The sequence below is a fragment of the Temnothorax nylanderi genome, unplaced genomic scaffold (genome assembly GCF_030848795.1).
Source record: "Temnothorax nylanderi isolate EJ_2023f unplaced genomic scaffold, tnyl_v1.0 TNYL_tig0066_pilon, whole genome shotgun sequence".
Lineage (NCBI taxonomy): Eukaryota > Metazoa > Arthropoda > Insecta > Hymenoptera > Formicidae > Temnothorax > Temnothorax nylanderi.
The window spans coordinates 733,469-758,356 of NW_027249128.1; the positions used below are offsets into that span (position 1 = coordinate 733,469).

General features: G+C 38.8%; 1 protein-coding gene and 1 long non-coding RNA gene across 2 annotated transcripts in view; one reads left to right on the forward strand and one right to left on the reverse strand.

Annotated features, from left to right (window-relative positions):
- The window catches only part of Mp (collagen XV/XVIII-type protein multiplexin), a 480,457-nt gene that overhangs the window by 211,486 nt on the left and 244,083 nt on the right, over positions 1-24,888 (forward strand). Inside the window, exon 4 of the mRNA XM_071708353.1 lies at positions 19,380-19,527. The gene's annotated coding sequence lies outside the window, so the exon portion shown is untranslated. The remainder of the gene's footprint in view (positions 1-19,379; positions 19,528-24,888) is intronic.
- The window catches only part of LOC139773703 (uncharacterized), a 266,478-nt gene that overhangs the window by 3,549 nt on the left and 238,041 nt on the right, over positions 1-24,888 (reverse strand). The window lies entirely within an intron of this gene.

The following is a 24,888-nucleotide window of genomic DNA, read 5'->3' on the forward strand; positions in this document are numbered from 1 at the left end:
TCTGTAAGGGTCGGCGCTGACCTTCGTCCTATTAAGCCATAAGTTGTCCCGGGCACGGCGTAAGAGTTCTTGTCATTTTGTCAACTACTCAATGCGAGTTTTTTTATGTCGAAGTAAAAGGGAAAGAAACAGCGCAGCAATGCACGTAGCGCAAAGAGTTTTTGTGTCTGATACACTTCCTAAAGAGGAAAAAACATTTATGGTTCCTTTATGGACTCTACATGTGTAAACAGTCACGAGCTAGAAAGTTTATAAGATATACACCTGTGTCATATAACGATGTTCGAAATAAACATATGTCGATCAATTTATTACCAATTTATTACCAATCGTCGTTTGGCCATGGTACAGCGAAGTAATTTTTAGATTAGCTGTTAAACTAGCATTGATTCTTATATTAATTTTACAAATCGATTGATGATATCACTTGCCTTACTTATTTATTTTATAAGTATATATATATAATAATTATATATATAATTATTATCTATTAGATAATATGATAATATGAAATAGATAATATGTTAAAGAGCTATTACTATTATATTAGAGCATATGATTTTCTACACACTATCTACCATATGTTTCCGTAACATTCCTAGATAAAGAATAAAAGATTGAGGTAGATCACGTAAGTGATTAAACCGAATAGTATTGCGCAGCCTAATGAATACCAAAATGCTTTTATAAGCAAACTGTTGAGACATACTTACAAAGATAAAACAAGATATCAGAAGAAATGATTTCAGCGGTTCAAGATGCTTGGCGCAACCAGAGAGAATCATTTGTAAAGAAATTTCGGCAGTCAGCGTCTCTCTCTCTCTCTCTCTCTCTCTCTCTTCATCTATCTATCTATCTCTAGCCTGGTATATACTTAATAATATAGGAAGACGATGAAATAAAGCAAGGAAAGAGATAGAAAAAAAGTAACACGATTGTGTTGAAAAGTTTGATAGTGGGCGGGTAGATAACGAGTAGCCGAGACTCTCGTGATTTCTGATTCGAGCAATTAAAGTGTATCAGACACAGAGAAAGTTTTTATCAGCCGCTGAATGCGATTGCGCGGGTTCTTTCGGATTGGCCCGATCAATGGCTGGCGGATCTAAATGAGAACGAATCGGCCTTGTAATCCCGCGATACGCGCATAAATATCGATAAGTTTCAATCTCTAACCCCGCGTTTAACTATAACGTGTAGAAGTCGTGGCGTCTTGAATGTATATGAGTCGCGACGATTACGGGCCCGAAAATTGTAAGACGAAGGTAGTGACGGGAGATAATCGTACCGACTTTCTTGATTTGACTTGATCTTTAAAGAGTATAACGATATAAGCGCGAGCTTAGGTTGAAAACTGAACGGCGATAAAGGTATTGGCAGAACAATTGCACCTGCGACTAATTTACACCATTCTGCGCCGTCGCGATATCACGTTTCAAGATATTGACAGGTGGTACAGAGATCTAATGTAACACTTAAGTAAAATTTAAAAGACTGTAGATACCATTTAACGCTTTGCGATATAATCGTATATTTTCTATATTTTGTATAAGAGCTGCTGAGAAATTATATACATATTAATTCATCTATTTTTTATGGCACGAATAAAGAAGAAATGTTATCTTTTCTCATTTATTTATTGAAAAAATATATAATTTTAAAATATAATAATAAAATAGAGATAAAACAGAAATTGGTGTCATTTCTTCAAACTTTTACTTATCTCATCCTAAGGCCAATTATATAATACATCGTATGTCGCTGTCGGATGTTGGAACACAACCGATAGTCCAATGAGAGAATTTTTTTTCGAAAACGAGTTCTTATCGGCTCATCAGTTATGTTTCTGCATCCGACAGCGACGATGTATTGTAGAACCGGTGTAACTTAGGGTGAGATAAGAAAGTAAAAGTTTGAAAAAAAATGCGTAAAATGACACCAATTTCTGTTTTATCTCTATTTTATTATTATATTTAAAATTTTATATATTTTAAATAAGTAAATAAGAAAAGATAACATTTCTTCTTTACTCATGCTATAATATTGTAGAACCGATCTGGTGGCATTAATAATTAAACTAATGCATTTCGTGAACCAAAACGCAAATTAATTTCTTAGCCTACAAAATTTAAAACAAATATGACATTAGTTATTGTGTACAATAAGACAAAAATCATTACGTAGATTGCTAGGTTGGTCAAATGGATTCCGATTATCTGTTTCGTAAGCCATAAAATTACAAAGCTTGCTAATAAGAGAAATTTAGAAGAATTAAGAAAACATAGATCGTTATATAAATGTCAGACAAGTCTCGCTTCTATTTTTGGACGCTTATCGGAGCGATCAAAATTTCACGTTCCCCCCTGGTCATGGTTGAATCGAAATTACCGTCCTCTTATCTCCAAATTTCGAGATTACGACCAGTCAAATCTTGTGCGGTGGTCTGGAAACTGTTACAAGGACACACAAGTTCTGGCGCGGCTAGCAACAATCTGATACGCGATTTGTCGATGCGCGCAAAACTATCTGCATTTTTCAATCTTTAACCTCGCGTTATCGCCCGCAATTTCGGGCGCTATCAAAAATCCGCAGATTGATTTGCTCGCAATAGCTTGACAAAACTAGTGATAGTCGATCCGCAGATGAAGACCTTACCCAATTTAGATATCACCACAGCCTCCGTTGTTAAATGTCGTATATCTGTTTATATATGTATGTAAATCTGTCCTACACATATCAGACAAACAAGCATAAATTTCGACTGTGTAGCGTCTACTACGCCGTTTGTAAGCTTTGGGGGAATTATGGTATATCTAATCTGGGAAAAGAATAAAAAGCAATTTAAAACTTGCATCATTTTATCAGCTACTTTGTGCGCGACAGAATGTCCAAACTGTTTCATAACATTCTTTTAGCAAAATATATCAAACTGCTTAGAAACTTTATTATTTTAACAAATTAATAAACGGCGATACGAGTCAGGCGCGGTACGTGGTGCGCAAGTAAAGAAATTAATAGTTATAGAAGTAACAAATTACACAATGTATATATAATATACATATACATCTATTCCAACTTGATAAACTGCGCGCCGATTATTTGTCGAACTTGAAACACAGCTATCGTTGGAACATTAATACCCTTCCCTCCCCGGAATTAAATCGATGCGATTTAATTATTTTTTAAAAAACTGTAAAGAATTTATTGCGAAAAATATTACCTCAGCCAGGACTCGAACCTGGAACCTCTCTCATTCCGTGAAGGGCGTCGTACCAATTCGACTACCGAGGCATGTGGTAATATTTATCGCAATAACCGGTTAATAATAGTTACAAACGTATTGTTTTTAGCCTGCGTAAATTCAAATATGTCATTAGACTCGTGAAAATGTCAACAAATTAATAAACGACGATACGAGTTTATTATTTTTTGTTAATCTCTCTCGGAGAGAGATTTTCTTATATGCCGTGTTTGAAACCCTTTTAACGCGAAGCCCACTGCTTGTGTAATATTTTAGATAAATATTAATGTATATCATATGCTCTCTGCAACTTTTACTAATTTCTCTAATAAGAAAAAAACCCGTATAATTATGTAAAAGTATTTTCACTTTCTACATTAAAAAAAAATTCTGCGAGAAGGAGAGAGAGCCTACTTAGCGGAGACATGCGGATTTATTGATATCGATAAGCTGCGTGGTTTCTAGTTCTCCACGCCTCGCTGAGCCGATAACACGCAATCGAGAGAACCGGTGGTTCTCGAGTTGCGAGATTAGAGGCCCGTGGGTCGTTTTTAAAAGTCGCAAGGCAGGAGGATGCACATGGAACAGCGCCTTGAACAGTTCCTGGTAAACCTGTAATTTCGGGATGGATACGGTCCGCTGGAATGCCATCGCCGAAGTTAATTGGACCCCACGCTACTCTCGTTAAAGTTTATATGTTAATAGACTCGATACGCGCGTTCCTATCTTGGCTCCCGACCGAAAAAGAAAATCGAGCGTAAAATGCGTATTGAGAGGCTACCTGTCTTCAGAAATATGTACACGACACGCTTGATAATGAAATGTCGTGTGACATTACGTCGCGAGACTTAACATCTTTCTTCGTACGAGAATCTTGTACGAAAAAGGAAGTAGGTGTGCGCGAGGAAATTTTTCGCGGTATCAATAACGATTAAATTTAAAATTCACGTCAGAATATTCAGAATATGCTGATGATCGGTAATCGAATAGAAACAAAAAATGAGCGTGTTCCAATATTAAATACCTCTTCTATGATATCGGGCGTATTTACATGTTCCGAAATCCATGCATTGACGTGGTTACCTAATTTGTAAAACGTTTCATCGCTAAGAAGACGATTGTATCTGTACCGTAAACTACTGTGGAAACACGACACGCAACCCAAGACGTGCGTGTAGGGTAAGGGTCGCGCGAGTGCCACTTAATATTTCCGCTCCGCGTGCGTTATTGTTTCCTCCCTATAATCTTTTTTTTTTCCTTTCCCCGCCTCGATATTACGATATTATCTTTGTTGCATAAATTCCTGCGCATTGTCAAGAAATTAAAACCTTGACGGCGCATCGGAAGCATATTCATATGCGTCCCGGTTAAACGGCAATTACGGTTAAACGCCAGGCGTCCGCGTTTCGTTTTGCGTGTAATTTTGCACAGTAAAATGTAACCGCAACCTGACGTGCGTATTAACAAAGTAACGTACGTTAGATTGTCGTTCTACATGCACACGACATTCATGTACACGGCCGATAATGTATGAATGCTGAAAATGCGCGGCAGGAATATTCATTGTAACTTTATATTTTAAGTATCGAAAAAAAAGTTTGCTTCGAGATTTTTTACGTTGAATTTATAATTTCTTCACAGGGTAAACTCAGGTAAGAAAATCATAGAGGAAAGATGACCACCAACCCATGTTCATTCAATGTTTCATGGCGAGCTAGATTGAAAGAACATAGGTTGACCATCTTTCCTCTATGGCCACCTTTCCAGAGTTTGCCCTTTTATTGGTATTAAAAATATATAACAAATATATATGTAAACTTAATCCAATATTTTTTATTTGTAAAAAATTGATGTTATGTTTTATTTTATATATTTCATTTTATACTCATTTATTTTAGGTGAAATTATATTTAATAAATTGCATGTGATAATTATATAAAATTCATGTACAAATGATAGCTGCATTAATATATATATATTTGTTCGAAGTGTTTTCAGTGTCACTATATTAAGCCGATTACGACGGGTGTTTCCGATCGAAACTCAAACTACCCGTCGTTACCCTGTTAAAATTTATACCTTAATTACCCCGTGAAGACTCGCCACGGCAATGAATGAGGATAAATGAATGCAGGAATGAGCAGAAGCAGTCGACTGGTTTCACATCCGAGTAAGGGACGCCGACAATTTCATACAATGGAATCCTCTACCTGTCCTCGAAATTTTCTGTAGGAATCCAGAATCGCTCGATTACCCCGCAGACCTTATAAACAATAGCGTCGGGTTGTATTGTTTTAATTAATGTAAAAGCGGCTTAACTTTTCGGTAATCGCTTGTGTGAAGCGTATCACGGTAATGTATAAAAATATAGCGATATCACAAAGAATGAAAAAAATTTTTAATTTAATTTTCGGAGAATATCTCTTCAAACAATTATCTTAATTTAATCTCAAGCGTTTAAAACGCACAAATGAAAGAAAAGCCAGGAGTATATATATTGTACATATATTGGAATTTACGGAAGTATAATTAAAATATACTGGAATAAATATTTGTATGTAACAGACAGTAAAGAGTGGAACACATAACAAGTAGAATAAGATTTTTAAATAGCCCGATTCGAAATAAAAAGCCGAGAGGGAAAAGGCTAATAAGCGCGATGCTTATAACGAAGGGGAGAGTGCCTAAAAACCGTGTTACCTAGGTCTGTAATTGGGGCCTCCCTCTATTAATTAGCCAATTAAGTCGCCCGCGATCTTGATCCTGCCAACGGCGTATCCTGCTTCGTTAAATGATGTGATTCGCGCGAGTGACCCTGGCACTTCGAGGGACTCCGAAGTTACAAAGGAGAAGAGTTGTGTAATCCGGGCTGCGGTGTAAAAGCGTAGTTAAATGTGTGGCGTTTACTATTCCCAAAACCGAGCGGCAGACACACACAATCGCGGACACGTCTCGCCGGAAGTGGCAATTTTGCGGGTTACATTGAGCCGATTGGCAATCGTCGGCTTCTTACAATGTTGATCGTGGGAATTTTCGCGAGAAGACGGACGAGAGAATCCAAAGAAGATCGGGAGGAGCATCTGTGCGTCTTTAGAAACGTTAAACAGTAAGATAAATACAGCTTTCTGCTTACGGTGTAACCTTGAAGCGGCAGTCAATAAAATTAGTAGGCAGGTTTTCTTCTTGCAGTTTGTCTCTTGTATCAATAAGTTCAAGAATTACGTACAATTCAAATAAAATGGCGAAACAAGCCTCGAAAGTACAAAGGTTTATAAATAAATAATTTTATTTTAAATGTATCTTGTCATAAGTTTAACGAAATTAAAAAAATAAATTTAAAATAATATTCTATAAAGCAAAGAAATCTTATGTGTGTACGTAATTTTTGTAATAAAATTTTTTTCTGGAATATTTGCTATTTATAAAATGAGAAAGATAATTATATAATATTATAGTAATAAATGAGAGATTAATAAATATTTTCAGTATACATTTTTGGCTATTCTTAAAAATATTCAATATCGTCGAATTTTCGATCAACAGAGGATTTAGTTAACAAGAAGTTTAATGATATAGTTACTTAGGATTTAGTTAACAAGAAGTTTAATGATAAACATTAAGTAAATTTGAGAGATGGCTCCGACTGAAAAAATCTTGAGTAATATGGCATCTAAAATAACGCTCGACATAATCAAATATTTAAAGATCGTACAATCAGATATTTACCCGCTTGAAGGGATTAATACTCGAGCGCTGAATAACTGACGCCTGAGTAAATAAATGAATAAAAAGAAAAGGAGAATCGCATCAGATAACTGGCGCGTATCGCAATACAAGCAGCGTTCATACGCCGTCTCGGTCGTCATCCTCTCGCCTCTTATTTCATCCTCCACCGATCTTTCACATGGACAGGCCACCGAGAGATCTCAACGACTCTCTTCCATCCGGCCGCGAGGACGCGTATGCAAAATGCAGTTCCGGGGTGAAATGCATCTTGACGCAACGACGTTGGTCGGCGGCGCGCGGCGGTTCGCGATGGCCAAGGGCGACGCTTGAGAAAACAAATGGGGTGTAAGGTGGGAAGCGGCAGGACTAGACGCCCGTAGAGGGAAGAAGAAGGAAGAGGGTCGAAGGATCGAGAGGGAAAAAGAGAGGCGATTGTGTCCGAGGCGCACACAGGTGTCGGTCTAGACTCTTTTATCGGGCGCGTACCACGGCACGGAGAGAGAGAGGAAGAGAGGAAGGGAGCGGGCCTGGTAAGGAAGTGAAGGACAAGAACAGAGAAGGTGAAAAAGGGACGGGAGACACACACACATACACACACATATACACATACACACATATACACACACGGAGGAGGAAGAGGAAACCATGCGTGGCGCAATTCGGGACCAATGGGAAAAATGAGACACACTGCGAGTCGGTAAGAAACCAGTTCGCGATGCATTATGCTATTCGGGGCACTCGCGTCTGCCTGCCTAGGTAGACCGGGATATAAAGGATAAAGAATAAAGGATAAGGGATAAAAAGGAGAGGCTGTCCTCCGCGAGGATAAAGGACGGAACGGAGTCGCGCGAGGAGTCGGGAGGAGGGAAGGATGTATGGGATCGCAGAGGAGGGACAGTTTGCGAGAGGAGAACGTGACGGCGTCCTGCAAAAATACGTTGCGCGTCTTACCGTGCGTATGCACTGTCCTTTCGCGTTTCGTATGCAGACGTGAAGCACCGCGTCCATGCGCGCCGCGTCGCGTTACGTTGAAGAGAGGGAAAGGAGAGGCGAGAGAAAGAAGGAACGAGGTTCCTCCGCTCATCTTCCGGAAGTTTCGTGGCCGCGCCCAAGCGACTCGATTAGCACCAAACGACGGCAGGGGGTCATTGACTCCTCACAACCCCCTCGCACTACAGAGTTTATTCAAAGAGTAGCAACTGTTACATCGATTATATCCGTAAATGTGTGAATAAATGCAAAGAAAAATTTTTGCAGAGCTATAGCGCGCAATATTTATAATTCTAAGTCACGTTAATTTCTATTTCTAGTTTTCTAGACACAATTTAGACACAATCAGATTGTCGCAAAATCGTGCTTGTTTTTGACAATATTTTGTGACAAACTGAATAAATATGCGAAAGTAAAATTTTGACCACCGAGAGCCGAGATATTATTGCAAAACGACGACCCCGCAAAAAAAGCGGAGTATAGGTACTTAAACTATATACATATATCGTATATTTATATAAATATTTGTTAATAAAAAATATATTTTTCTACTCTTTATATGTTGTATTGTAAATATATCTTAAAAATTCAAAATTTTACTTTCGCGCGCACATTTATTCAGTTTGTCACAAAATATTGTCAGAAACAAGGAACGATTTTCCGGCAATCTGATCCTCATGCTATTGCCAGTATCGTTACTAATACAATAGCAAAAGTAAAGTTTTCAAGGTTTTCTTAGAAGAAATATAAGAAAAGAATACCATCGATCTGTATGGTATTCTTCTCCGGAAGTCTATAAGCCGAAGGGAAAACATCATAGAAACGAAAAAATGTTAAAAGTTTCTCTCTTCAAAGTTCCAGACTTCAAAGCGAAAAACGTAAAGATTTGAAAAGACCATGCCAAAAAGATTTATCATGAAGTTAGGTAAAATCCTTCAAGACTTGGCTTTCTAGATAGTTGTCCTACAGTTAATCTTTCTCGAACTGTTCTTTCAGGACCCGTAGCCCAGTGGGGATTTCTTCGGGATAATTTTTCGAAAAAGAGAAAGCAAACGAAGGTAGAGACGCGGAAAAGCAAAGGAAAAAAATCTTGTGCAGTACATACGGTATACAGGCTGAATTCCGATATTCACTGTCAGTACTGAAAATCTATATTTTTCTATATTTTACGTCAAATGTATTATAGATTTTCAGTACTGACAGTTGCTGACAGTAAATATCGTATATACTGCATACCGATCTTAATGCTTCACTATAACATATTGAGCTGAAGTGCCGTAATGAAAGCTAAACGAGCGGCGTGAAATTACCGCGGTCGTTTACGAGATTTCGCTGAAGAAATTTCGGGGATCGCGACGGAGATTTCGTGCTGCGCGGCTTAATTAGCCCGTAATCGGCTCGTCCCAGTTGACCAGAACGAGCTCGTTACAGCAATGCGGATAAATAAACGGTATCGGTGTAAAAAGCGATCCGTCGTACCGCGGAGTGGACTTTAAAGGCATGTATCACATATACAGCTTCTTACAGCTGTTAGAGATCTATCAATTGTTAAAGCATTTAAAATATATAATGTCATAAAATACATAGTATATAATATATAACGTAATTTTATTTATACGGCAATGCAAAAATTGTCGGGTGTAATAAATTAATAAATCGACTCATGTTTTAACGGTTCTTTGTTGACGAGCTATATTAAAATTTGCTTTCGGTTCCACGAATAACTTCACCGTTATCATCATCTTCTACCAAGAATTTGAAAAAAATCGGCTGGATTGAATCATTGGCAGATTCGGGATTGACGTGTCACCGTGAAACTTTCCCACTGTTCGCACGCGAAAAGCGATATATGCGGCGAAACGAGCGAACGAGCGCGCGCGCAAGGTAACGCGGTGCCCTTCGTCGCGTCGAATTGAAAGAAAGGAGACCCCTAAAAAAACTGGTTCTTTCTTTTCCCCTCGTGGGTCCGGAGCCGCACCTGGCCCGTCGGTCCGAGGTTCTTTACGAGCCAGGAGAGAGACCTTCGATCGGATCTTGAATTTCGCCGGCGCGGCGCGGCGGCGGCGGCGGGTTCTGACGAAAATTAATCGGCGATTAACTTGGATGATAACGGTCTGCTTAGCTGCTAAGACTAATGTTCCGAGTTCAGCGATTAACCCTTCGAGGCTCACGCCTTTTGCCTGCTGTGAAAAATCTTTTCCAAATCTCGTTTCGCCGCATTTTCCGCATGCGTGACTACTGGAAAAGATTGGACACGTATACGTCCGCTACTTTGGCCGATTGCAATTCGTATCTAGAAACAGGCCGCGCTAACAGTCTCGGTCAATTAACCCTATGGTGAGTAATTTCCCGTCCCCTTCTTAGATCATAATCTTAGGACAAACCCAAGGAAAATAACTATAATTAATTTGTCATTATAATACAAACACGTATATTTAGTATGTGACGTGTAACTTCGCGTCATGTGCGCGTCGACACGAGAATGGACGCCCAAGAAAATAATCGAACGAATTATATTTTGTAACGAATATGAGGGCGGTTAAGATGAGCAGTTAGACAGAATAATGATAGAAGTCGCGAGAGAGAGAGAGAGAGAGAGAGAGAGAGAGAGAGAGAGAAAATCAGTAAAAATCACACACACATATATATACATATATCATTTTTTTTCAAATATTTATTTGTACTATAAGAATTAGATTTTTTTTCCATAGGATCGTAAAGGAATATTTAAATACTCTGCAGATCGTTTTATTCATAACGGAGAGCGAGAAATTATTCGTATCGCTATTTCGCTCGTGCTAGATAGAATAACAATTAAGATCGGTGAAATTGAATTCGTGTTGCGAGGCAATCGCGTGGAAAATAATCAGTACTGCAGTAAACTTCCTTCTACTCGGAAGCTTTGCTTCGATTCCGATATATCGCGATCGCGCTGAAATGTGAAAAGCATTGTAACGCGCACGCGATCAGGCAAAAAGAAAGAAGAAAGGGACCGAGGGGGCGAGGGGGAGGGAGGGAGGGAGGAAATGTGAGGAGCACCGAGCGTTTTTCATCGCGAGGAATATGCTAATGAAGACACGTCGCGAACTGACAATCTTGACAGTTAATCTCGCGTGATTATTCCTAATTATGCAAATGGTGGTACTTTGTGATGATCATTCCGAAGCAACTATATCCGGGCACGAGATCGTGATGCCCTCGCAAGCACTTTTGATGAAAGGTTATTTTTAATGATATCGTTCGTAATCATACGCTGAAGTCCGAACGCGGGAGGGGGGAGGGGGGGAGGCGTGAAGGCGGGCCGGCACGTTCTAAAATTCGGAACTATTCGGCGAGCCGGAACTATTCGACGAGTGAAATAAGCTGAAGATTTTTTCAATGCCAATGAAAGAGGCGTGGTAACCCTTTCCTTCACATGGAAAGTGAAAAACGATATTTCCCTTTATTTTCGGTTACTATACAGCCATTAGGCCTATTCGTTTTAACGTGAATAGAAAAACTTCTGTCTCCAACGTGAAAAGAAAAAGAAGACAAATGAACTGCAGGTTTAGCTAAAACGAACAGGTCTATTATTTAGCTAGTATCTGTTCAAGAATGTCAGGATAGTCTTGAAGTTTCTTGACCAATTGTGCGATACAATTAAACGAGCATCATATGCATGTATGCGTAAAGCTCTTAACATAGACGCCTTTAGTACATCGGTATCGTTGCATATCCCATGCGCACACGTGCGCTTAATGCATATCTGAGATCCGGAATATGCAAATGTCCATGAGAACCACGCGCAGAAAAAAAGAACGAATTGCGAATTAAAGAACAATCAGAACTACAAGCAAAATAATGAACAGTTTCTCGCACGACCGTTATCAATCTGTGATCGCGTGCGTTTATTCGATTCTAAAGGTTCTAAAGGTTTTACCCGTTCACTTTTTTTTCTGCCGTCCGAGAAAAACATCAGAACTGGACATTGTTGTCAAAGTTTACATCAAATCAGTACTTTTATAATATTTCCATCGCGGACGCGTGATGGAATAAGCTTCACTGAACACGATTGCTTTTCGCGTCTGCGAGATTGGAAAAAATGCAAATGCCATATTCCAACGTTTGCGTAATTAGCATTTAACGTGCCGGATGTTTGCATTTATTGCTGTCAACGAGTCGTAGTACATATCGATACTTTCCCTCCCACGCGAATATATTACCTGTCAAAAATTAGATAAGGAAACTTTGCTTAATCACAGATTCAGATTTCCGCATGGAAAAGAAAGCCAGTACACCTTCGTCGATACTCGCGTGGGAATAATGCCGTTTGTGTCCGGAAACGTTAGGTTTAAGTGCAGCGTCAGCGGTTCTCGGTATAAAGTCGCTTGTAACCGGTGCCGCGTTATCAGGTGACCGACGACGGATCGCGTTCGTGGAATCCTGAGAATGATAGAAATAAAAAAAGGGAAGAAGGGCGAGAGAGAAAGATCAAAAGTCACGTCGCGTCACATATTCTTTTTTAAACAGAAACTTCAAATAGAACGAAGAAATGCAACAGGTATAAATAGAAATGCAACACAGCTCTCAGAAACTAAAATAAAGCGTGAAGATATACGGAAGTACATAAAATATAAGATCAACGATATCGGTCCCGTCACTCAAACTGGTTTCGGTAAGTTCCGCTTCCTACAGAAAACGTCGCGATAAATTTTGAACCGTTTTGTAATCCTTATACAAGCGAGGAGATTCGGTGACGGAGGGACTAGATCCTCGCATTATGATGTGACATCGAAATAATCGGTCCATGATCCATCGATGTAGCGAGAAGAAAAAGAGAGAGAGAGAGAAAAAGGGACCGAATGGGGGGGGGGGGAGGGAGAAGAGAAAGGAAACGAAAGAGAGAAGCCGTCATGCTCCAGATTACGAGAACCTAGGTCAATAATCTCCGAAGATCCTGTCCCCTCATTCTACTTTTAGGACAGCTATAAGACGCTGGTGGCGTCAAGCTAATGAACGTCAATTCATAAGCGGAAAATCGGATATTTTTGGCACGAATATGGCTCACGTCGAATTTTACAAGCGGCTGACACGCGGTAAAGCAAACAACAGAGCTCCAATATGGTGGAAGATTAACTCCATTGTAAAATAAAAGTATCTCTGCTGTCTCTGCTATTTAGACTTCTGTACTCGACGTAATTTTAAATTGAATCAGGTCTTCATCATGCAAACAATATCTTATAATTTTATGCAAAATCGTAATGGCGCCTGATAATTACGCGCGTCTCTTTTTTCCCCTCTCGTTAGATATTCTCTAAGATATTTAATTAAAAGATAATATTTAAGAAATTGAAATACTTCGAATTTCATTTAATTTAGAATTTAATTTAATCTAGCATTGTTACTTCTTTCTCGAATGTATTTCCGTTGCTTCATAAAAGTCTAGTGAGGTTCTGCTCGTTAAATAGCATATAATGAAAACGGATCTGTTCGTTAAATAACATATAAATCAATAGTTTGGCTGTGATCGATAGTTACAGTTCGACAGTACGTCAGTCTAATATACGAAATAGTACCGGTCATTTCGGTTAAGTCCGCTAAGTGCTTAGGTCATCGTTTATTTGAAGGAGCGGCATACCGTATAGGGCAATTTGGTAAACGATTTAATCTCGCGCTCGATGATTTATTACTGCGGCCGCTGTCGTTTCTATCGACTAACTGGTTTGAATAAGATCGGAATTTTGAGATGAACGCCGGAAGCTATATCTGTTAAACACACAGTGCGATTACCATGTGTTCAGAGTATACTACGTGTTCTTAATCCGTAGATATGCGTTTATCTGTCAAGAATGAAATCTTTAATATCAAATAGTTTTATTACTCTCTTATTACTTTCATAATAATATCACAGAATGTACAATACAATTAATTATATAAAATATTACACATTTTACGTTATAGAATTATTTTATTATATTAACAGCTCGAATATATCATCGTAATATTCTAAACACATTTTCTAACACGTATAGATATTTATATTTTTCATAACATTGTCAAGTTGGTTGCTAGTTACAATTCGTTGTAATTCGTTCTTTTAATTTATTTTCTGAAATAAATTCCTACAAACGCACGTTATCCTTCAGAAGAAAAATCCTTCCAACTAGCTAATACTTTTACATTGGCAAGTTTGAAAACATACATTTTTTTCGTTGCTTTCTTTTGAATTTTGGAGCACGAAAGGTCGCATAAAAGTTTGCTTAGGACGACCGAACAAAAGGTAAAACGGAAGATTTTTTTGCCAAAGTATTTTGAGCGTGAGAGATTTCTTCGACATACCGATAACGTGGACAAAGGATAGAAAAAATGGACGGGCAAAAGAATTGCCTTAGAACTAGCCTTAGAACTGACCATTGACCAATCTATTCCCGGAGGAGTTCTAAATAGCATTTAAAAGCGGTGCCTTTTGCATTTTTGTCCTTAAGTTGTGGACGACCAGTTACGGAGGTACATGAATGGCCGCGCTGTCTCTACCTAGAGTTTCTACCTATAGGCATCCTTCGAGGAACTTCGCCAAACGAACGCTCAATGGTTGATACCTGCACGTCGAGACGAGAGAGACGACATCAAATATTATAAATACGAAAAACGCCTCTCGCGCTCACACCGCTTCCTTATCTGCAAATTTGATAACTGCATCCGGCCTTATCCTAATGCAAATAAAGGGCGCGGGACGACTGGAGTTTCGAATGCACGATGGGAGCGTTGCAGTACGAGTTGGTATCGCAAAGTATTATATTAAAAGTTTGAGAATAATTATGTAATACACCGTTTCTCTCGATTCACGAACAATTGATCCTTGGATATATCACGGTGACTTATATTTTAAAAGCGAGCTTAATATTGTTAGATTCTTACTGAGGCGAACAAGGCTAAATGTGATTAGCGGTATTTTCCGATATATATCGTATTAAGCAAAGCGATTAAAACGATGAAGCAGAATGTCATTCCGTTAGAGTATCGTTATTATATATCTATCGGGAATTATTGGTGAAATCTGAGATCTGAAATTTTAACGGCGCGAAGAAACCATTAGAAACTTTGAATCACGATAGCGAGAATTGGCTTATCCTACGAGCATGGGGAAGCGTCGAGTGACGGAATCGTAGACGAAAGTGCGTTTCACGGCTCATCGCCTTCTTATTTCTTAGATTACATGGTAGCCGAACGAGGTGTCTGCTCGATTAATATGGAAACCATCACGCTATCTCACCTGCATCGTAAACACATCATTTGCATCATTATTAATGGATACGTGGTAAAAACTGTACAGTTTTTTTGTAATAAAACATTATTCGTATTTATTCGTATTTACGTCACGTTTAAATATTGAAAATTCATTCCTTCATAGAAAGGACATTAAACATGATATATCTTTTCAAATTGGAATATAGATATATCAGATCAATATATTTATATATACACATACATACAAATTACACATTCTTAACAATATTTACGAAACAAATATTGTAGAAAAGATAAAAATATTATTTACTTCGAAAATATTTAAAAGAGATAGAGAGAAACTTACTGGAGGACTTCTAAAAAAGATGTATTCAAATTGTACATTTCTAATAATTAATATTTATAAAATAAATATTAATATCGTAGAAAAGATAAAAACATTATTTGCATCGAGAATATGTAAAAGGAAAAAAAGACTTATTGAAAAACTTCTACAAAAAAGATGTTTGTAGATTTGATGATGATTATTTTTTAGTTGTTGATGCTTTGTGAAGAAATATTGCTAAAGAATTTTTTTGTATAGTAAAGATAATAATTTATATACTTTTATTTTGCTAATGGTAATTTAGCTATAATCTTAGTTTAAATAGTTGAGAATTGTATCTGCATGAAATTTAAATTGATTTCGTGTCGACAGTGAAAGTGTTGAAATGTGTTATTAATATAAGAGTGCTATATAGTATTATATTTAAGTTCTAATAACATTTCAAATAATATATTCTTCCCGCGTGATATTTTCTCCGTTGAAATTGAGTTTTCGAGAAAAGAATTTTTTCACGCAATACAAATAGCGTCTGAGAATAAAAAATGTATGATTGGAGAATTACAGATCACAACTTTTGCTTTGGATCCAATGACTGTAGAATATATGCGTCATCAAAATTTCGTGAAATATCGTTTCTTCGAATCATTCGACTACCATTCACTCATTTTCGTTCGTAACAATCAGCGATACATTGTTGCGCGCGATCGCAGTTTGCTAGATTGTAGTTCTCGACCTCGGGCGGGACGCTGCACGCGAGGCAATCCTTTTTTTTTTTAATTTTATTTTCAGAAAAGAACAAGCAGCCCGGTCTGAACGTGTAAATTATCTTAATGAACCGCGCGGTTCGATGCGCGGCCGTTTCTCTCAATGAAATCACTTTTTCGAGACACCACTCGACTTTTAGCGCTGAGCACGAGTTCGAAACAGGTAGACTGACCCTTCTCGGGTTCCTTCTTCGGGTTCCCGTTCTCTCTTGAGACGCTTTTTTATTTTTCGCAGACTGGTTGTCGGAACCGCAATTTTTGTTAATCCACGTCTCTGTCGCATCCCTTCCTGGCTCTCTTTCTCTCGTTCTTATTCTATTTCGTCCCTTCCTGTTTTGGAAGGCGCCTTCCTTTATTTATCCCTGCGGGAGTACGAAACCTTGGAATGTCCCAAAAGCTAAGCAAATAGTAAAATATATTTTTGGTAACCTCACAGCGTGCGTTTTTTTGCACATAGTTCGGATTAGAACTTCTACCTGTCAATCACCAAGAGAAACGATAGAAACTATCAACTATCACATTGCTATTTATAGAAAATTCGTTTCAGTTCTGACACAAAGCTAAGCAAGATAAATAAAAATCCATTACTTTTGTCGGTCTAAGACAAGCTCCTTGCTGACATTATTTAAAAAAATTTTGATAATTGTGATGCGTAGTATTTGCCAATTACTTTCGGTCTACAAAAGCACCGAAACCGATGATATAATTTCAGACGTAAGGCCGGACACCGATGTTAATTAACATGGTATCGACAGACGAAACAGACATGTATGTTTATTCTTGATAATGAAAATAATTAACCGCAATGCGTGGAAGATTTAATCAAACGGAATTGTATACCAGCTTTAGCTTCTGAATGAAGGCATTTTGACCCATTTATGCGCACGACGCCGCAGTCGAAGGTCCTTGCTACAGGCACGTTGAGAAGTCGCGAGAACTACGTCCTCGACCGAAAAAAAATCGAACAGCACGAAGTTTATATATCCCCTCCTCGAGTATGAATACGGACGCTTAACGAGCACGAATCTTGGCGGCCGTCTGCCTCCGCGTCGTGGAATAATCAGAAACGATGATGAGAGTTAAGCCGGACGCGTTTCTGCGGCCCGACGACACCTGACCGCTGTTCGCGACCTCGAGAACATCGTATAGGATTTGTTTTTTATATCGCGCAACACAAAAATCCCGGGTCGACAATGAAGAACTAAAGAGAGAAGTAAGAACTAAATTAATTAATAAAGAAGAAATTTGTTTGGTATTTTTTGCGAAATTATGAATCGGCTGTTTCTTCTAGCCCGATAGATCGTCGAAGGAAAGGAGGTAGAATCCGAGAGGGAGATTAAAAGTAGGGGATACAGTCAAGGCAGAGATTTAAGATCGAGGTAGACCGCATATAACACTCTTAACACGGCGACTCTTACGGCTGACTTAGCACTGAAGAGTTTCTTGCGCGTGCCAGCAATTTCGCGGGTCAGCCGATAAAAAGCGCCGATTCTGTCCGCCGATCACGTACTCTGTCTTCCATGCGGCTCGGGGATATACAGTCCGCCGCGATATAGATGAAAGTCACAGTTTACGATACCGCGCGTCAAGTACCTCCTCGACGGTGGTTTTGCGAATTCGAGCTGGGGCGGCCGCCCATTACGCGCACAAGCGAACGAGAACGGTTTTGCGATTCCCGCAAATGTAATGCTTCCTCATGGGTCGCCGGGGTAGCGACGGTCGATCCTTAGCTGCTTTGATGGAGCGGTCAGTCCTTACACAGACCAATCGGGACCTACCGCGCGTCTTTTTAGCCTCAGACTCTTCTGATCGCTCTGACGTCAATTTCTTCCCGACCTCATCAAGACCCAAAGTGAGATTTCAAAGTTGCGATTGTTGTTTTTTGCATTCAACTGTTTGACAGGGGAGTTATGATAGGTGGGTTATAAAAATCAGTGATGTCATATATGATACTCGCGAACTAAAGAAATTAACGAAATATTTCATTAATAATTCATTATAGCTTCAAAATATTTGTGGCTTTGAGCTGTAAACAGTTGGAAATAAAAAAAAATTTGCAAAATTGTAAAAGAGATGTTTCAATTAGAGATGCATTTTAATTAAATGTTAATGAAATATGATTTTTTACTTAATTTCGAGCAAACTTTAAGTACGAACGGTTCTTGTAAAGGAGATTTTCAAATGCCTTTAATTCAGAAACTAATCGTAGATAGTTGATAAAATTTGAGACTTGTCATCAGGGACACAAGAACTACAACATATCAACAAATTCAAGCAAACAGACCGAAAATGTTTTTCTCATAAGAATCGCGCGGGGTTCTTTCAACAAAAAAAAATATATATATATATTTATGCGCTAGGTTATATATACATATATCTGAAAAGAGTTAGTAGCGAAATTACGTTTCCGCGTATTTGATGCATTAGAGCAGTCAAGAGTTAATTACTATTATTAGCCAATAAATTATGTGGCTTCATCTAGAGTTGTGAGTTCGTTGTACCCGGTACAGACAGCTTCTTATCTGCGTGTATAGCAACGCTATATTTGCCGAACTCACACTGAGAGAAATTAGTGACAACAAACATTTTGATTTGCTGCGGGTAGCAACCTTTTGTTGCAATAGCAAAAGTTCGCTACCCGCAGCAAATCAAAATGTTTGTTGTCACTATAATGACAAATATTTGCTAATACAGCAAATCCTTTTTCTCAGTGCAATCCGAATCTAGCATATGCTAATTACTATTTGATTCATGCGAAGATAACGACGGTGGACGCTAAATTTATGTTCACTGTTAACGTTAACGTTGCCGTCTAGTCTCATCGAAGGCATCTCAGCATCGCACTTGGGCGAACTTCCGGCGCGACTTTCTCTCTTCTGTAAGAAACAAGAACCGCCACTCTTATCATGCAACGTCAACGAGATAATGGTTCTGCCAATCAAGTTCGTAATATGATTAGTAAATATCGCCGATCGATGGCAGCCATTCCGGATGGCACCCTTCGACATCCACGTCGCGATAATGTCGTCCCTTTGTTTCTCGGCATCCTCATCGCGAATTGTTCTCTCCTTGCGCCGACTTTATCTTCCTCTCTTCTCTTTCTTTCCAGTGAAATATACGGACATCTTCCACTGTTTCTTTGCGCGGCAAGTCTCCTCGCGAATGGCAGGTGCTCGCCACGTGCAGCAGTACCTGATCACCATCCTTTAACTTTAATAAGACAGCGCTCGCACCACGTAGTGGCATGTTCGTTCGAGGTAAGTGTAAGCGTCACGAGAGATGGGGGCCGTGTTGTGCGGCGGGATGTTTATAATTATTCACATGGGCTGCAGAAGAGCAGTACTTTTAATTTTAAGATCAGCTTTATGGTAAGTCGAAACGTTTTAACGCTGGGAAATTACGGTTTTCGTATCTACGTGCACAAACGTATATCGTTAGAAACAATGAGCATAAACGCCTCCGAATTTGAATGAAAAAAAAAACGCGTTCGTCGAAAACTTTAAAATTTAGAAATCTACTCAGAAATTATATCTATTCGCAATTTATTTTCGTAGTGTACATTTTAGGATTCGTTAATCTGGTCAATTAATGAAATGTGAGCAACAGGATCATTAATTTCAGGATTTTTTAAATAATCTTAGAATCTTCCATTTCGACACTTGAAATTTTTAATGATTTTAGTATTAATTTTCGTCATTTATTTGAGCAATAATATAAATCGTTTGCCAAACAAAGTGGTTCCCATAAGCCATTAGCTTTTAAGAACGTGACTAATGACATCATAAAATGTTTAAGGGTGTTTTCTTAACGTAATGAACGACAGTACATACACGTCGCTCGTTAGGAATACCGTTAAACGCATGTGTGATATTCGAGCTTCGAAAGCACTCGAAACGAATTACTTAACTTCGAACAGGGAGATTTATTTGGCCAGCAACGCTTGGTGCAAATTAAAAGTTCCTGGCAATGCTTAACGAATTCTAAGAAAAAAAAATGATGTGGGGAAAAAAGAGATTGATCAAGATGAAGATGCGTTCCCGAGAAATGCTATCGTTCCCTGTCGTTGCTGCCATTATGAATAATTAAGGTCACTCTGAATAATGAATTGTCAAACTTGATCTACTTTAATCTGTCATTACATCATTACATCAAAAAAGATTACTACTAATATGTAAAAAATTGTCTTCTCATGCAGAAGCGTACTAAAAATATATGATGGCGCGGATTAATTAAGAAGATCAATTTCTTTGAACGATCGATTGACTTAAGAGGACTACCTTCAATTTCTTCCCCATCCCCCCCTCTCTCTCTCTCTCTCTCTCTCTCTCTCTCTCTCTCTCTCTCTCTCTCTCTCTCTCTCTCTCTCTCTCTCTCTCTCTCTCTCTAACACATAATCGATAACTTTCGCGTGGTTATCGCAAGATAAACATGTGTTTCATCAGACACGTGTAAAGATCTGCGTCGTTATTAGCACATATGCATCGATTTTGCGTATTAATATCCAAGCGCCGCGTAATCTTACGTTACGCAGAATCGCGCAATCTTTATCTGAACAACCGATGTCGATCGATTATCCGATTATTAACTTTAAAACTCATGGAACGCTCGACTGACCTCGTTCGCTTGGCGTTCGCGTGGCCGTCCAGTCGAAATTCATTAAAGGAAAATATTCCTTAATAACCCTAATAACGTCGACTAATAACGACGAGTATTACTGTCCGCATGAATACATAAATATCACCGTCGGTATGAATTTTTCACATTACTTCGACATGTGTTTTCACGTGATCAGTAATGGCTCACAATCGCGTGAGGAGAGATCGCCTGCGTTTAATGAAAACGATAATTTATAATTTCGGGAAATTAGGGTGCCACATCAAACGCGATAGAAGTGCAGGCTGTGCGAAAAAGAAGGATTACGGTTCTTAAGAAATTCTACTGGAACACGTGCCCGCTGACATTCACGCACGTGCATTCGTGCACATGACATTCACGACCGACTAATTATTAATTGGCCTTACAGCGTAGCGTGCCGCTCGCCGCTCGGTTTTGCGTGCCGTTTTTAGGCAGAATAAACGAGTACCAATTAAGAGAAAAAGTTCGATTAAGTTCAAGTTTATTCACCCTATAATTCCTTGGAAATCTATAAACCATTTTTCAAATTTTTGTTTCATGATTCTTGTATCTAATTGTACGATATTAATCGTAGAAACGATATATGGTTGTAAGTATAAAATAACATCTAGATAATTTTACATACCTTTCCTATTTTAATGTATAAAACGTGTGATATGCAAATCTTTTTTATCTTTTTCCAATAGTTCGGTATAGATTCTATGATAGAGTTTTCGGTTAACTCTGTGTCAATTGTGAAAGAATCAATACGAAGGATGTACTCTTCAAAGCTCTCGCTCTTGAAGAAGATAGACTCGTACGCGAATGAAAACTGCTGATGGGAGTTCTACTGAACGCGATGATATAAGTCAGTCAGTTGTTCATATAATGAAACTTTTTACATTTAGCAAATCACTTTGTGTACGTGGAATTATTTTTTCAGCTCGATGTACACTTAATCGCAGTTAATTAAAAACGGCGCTTGTGCAAACTTGACATAATTGTTCGTTCAAACATTTACGGACGTATATATATGTATATATACGCTTAAGGAGAAAGTTAAAATTCAAGGATCAATACAGACGCGTTAGATTCGCCGAGGGGGAAGATTTGCGCGCGATTCCCATCTTTTTCATGAGGCATGCAAAAAAATCAAATACCTAAATATAACTGCGTCGAATATCGATTGATTGATAATAATAGGCGTTAATAAAAATTGATCTAATGTGAATAAATAACAAAATATGTCTAAAAGTAAAATCATTCAATATGCGATGTAATTTTATAGCAGATTATAGCTGATAATAAAGTGCCAATAAGCCGTGAATTAATATCGATTGATTGTATCTGCTGTTCAGCGAAGTAAGTTGATATCTAAAATTCTGACTTGAATCAAACTCAGTTAAGCCAACAAAATGTAGAGCAATCTTTTATCTTTCGTCAAACATTTTGATATCTTGACGCCACGACCAACGCAAGTTATCACCGCTTGTATTTCGTGTGTCAAAACGTTTCTTTCTTCCTCGTTATGTAATAATATGGATACTACTTCGTATATATAGATAGAGTCATCGCTTCATTTACTCGTGACCGTATTGGAGAACACCTGTACTTTTCATTATAAGTATCATTGGTAGCGCAGACACAGCTGTTTTACTTATTTATCATTGTAGCTGCAATGCGTGGCGCTCACCAAGGCCTACCGCAACGAAGTCTGATAGAAGCTTACTAGCCTCAAGATACAAGCAGAATTGAAGACTTCGAAAATAGGAGAGCGTAAAAGGATTCAATAAGACACTCACATCTGAAAAAAGATCTGATCTCTTTTCTAAAATAGAAATAATATTTGCTAACAATACGATTATATTTTAATATATTTAATGCGAGCGTTTAGAAAATCTTGAAATCACCTTCGAAAAATATTATGTTGTAGAAATTGGGATAATGTCAATTTAATTTGAAATATTTTTTGTTGATGCACGAGATAGATAGGAAGTATGACGAGAGAAGAGAAAAAACTGGGTCTTAAACTTTCATTGCGTGGAGGAAATAAATTACGTTATGCGCATTAATTAAGCGATTTAAGAACAGATTATACGTTTCAAACAAAATACAACTGTTTTAGAAAGCGGGGAAAAATGTGAGAAGAAACATGCAAACTCCGTCAAAATTTGTATCGTCAGTTATAAGGAGTCATTTCATTTTTTCAGTCGCTTCCTGTATCAACAATAAGTACGATTCGAGAAACTCACGCAAGAAAGCGTGCATACAAAGCAGGAGTGATGAAGATTACTCCATATATAATAAGAAATATACATTTAAATTTCCTTGAATCATGACATTCGTACGTAGATAAAAATCTCATTTAGTACACGGTGGTCTTATTTAAACAACGAATATAGATGTGTATTAAATGGAAAGTAAAACCATCATCCATATGCAATAACTCTCAAGGGGAATACTGCATCTCACCCTCTCATCGGGGCTGGTCGATCAATCAGTTTAAATCTTCGTTCACCGGGTTGACCTTCATCCCGGTGCCGCACCGTACCGCACCGTACCGCACCGCGTCGCGCCGCGTCGCGTCACCGCGACCTTCTTTCGACGAAAATCGAGTTTTCTCCCGTTTCGTCCCGGCGACAGCCCTTTCCCGTCGCCCCTGTTAGCGCAACCGTTCCGCGATCGGCGAAGACGGCGAGGGGTTTCTTGACCCACGGCGCGTCTCGACGCGACGCGGCGCGGCGCGGCGCGGCGCGGAGCGGAGCAGAGCGTAGCGGCGCGTGGGAAGGGATCGAGGCGCGGGCGAAGGGCGTTTTCCCGCCCTGTGCCCGAAGCCGCTCGATGGGATCACCATGGAGACAGACGTCCCCATACCTTTATTCCCCGAGATATTTCCCCGTGAAACTCCCGGAGCTCGCTGCTTCTTGCTGCCCTTGTGCCGCTCGCCGTTCAAGGCCCGCGCCCGCCGTTCGTTCCACCCTAGTCCGAAGGTCGGCGGATTGAGCTAGGTCGTATTTGCGGGGGAGAATTCCACCCCAACCAACCGTGGGTCTTCTTATAATGTGCGAGAGACTACGCCCGACTCAGGCGGCCCGGCCGGCGACGTTCGCGTTTCGTTTCGGTAACCTCGAGACGGAATTCACTCCGCGTTTGTTTCGGGGATTAGAATGGGAGATCTGCTCGAAATACATGACGTGTTGAGGGTATTTTCATTAATATCTTGTATTGTGTATTGTACGTTGGGAGGTACTAAATGCCGTTTGAATATATACTTTGAACTGTATGTAGATATTAATATTCATAAAAGATTAACAAAGCAAATTGTATGTTATACTATAAATACAAACTGCGTTAAAAATTAAAAAAAGATATTAAAGTAATATTAATTAATATTTATCTTTATAAATCGTTTTTTTTTTAGTTTGACTAGATTTAAAAATCTTAATAAGCTTCATTTACATTGTCTGGAATTAATCTAAAGCGGTCATTTCTTTCAATTTTGAATAAGTGGCCTCCACATTCGAAAGTCAAATTGAAAGTGACAAATGACAAAAGCCTGTCTCAGTTCGATTTCAAAACAACTTGTCAATCGTTAACTGAGCGAGTTATCGACACGTAAATATCGCTTCCTTCGACACTCGTACTTCCTTCGACATGTCAAATAGCTCTATTAATTTACCACTATCTGGAAGTAGTTCCGCTTGTTAAGAGGACAACGCGTGAACGTACTCCTTTGTTGTCTCAAACACAGTATCTCATTAGCATCGAAAAAGGAGGGAAAAAATCGGGAGAAAAAATCAAGAGAAAAAATCGGGAGAAAAAATCAAGAGAAAAAATCGGGAGAAAAAAAATCTTTTGAAAAGGTTTCTTGCAACCGAGAAACAGATGTTGCAACGTCTACGATGCAATGGAGAGAACCAACGCGAAGAAAAAAAAACTGCGTGCTCTTCCATTAGTCACGAGAACTTCTTCGCCCCAATAAACACAACGCGGTTTTTTTTCGG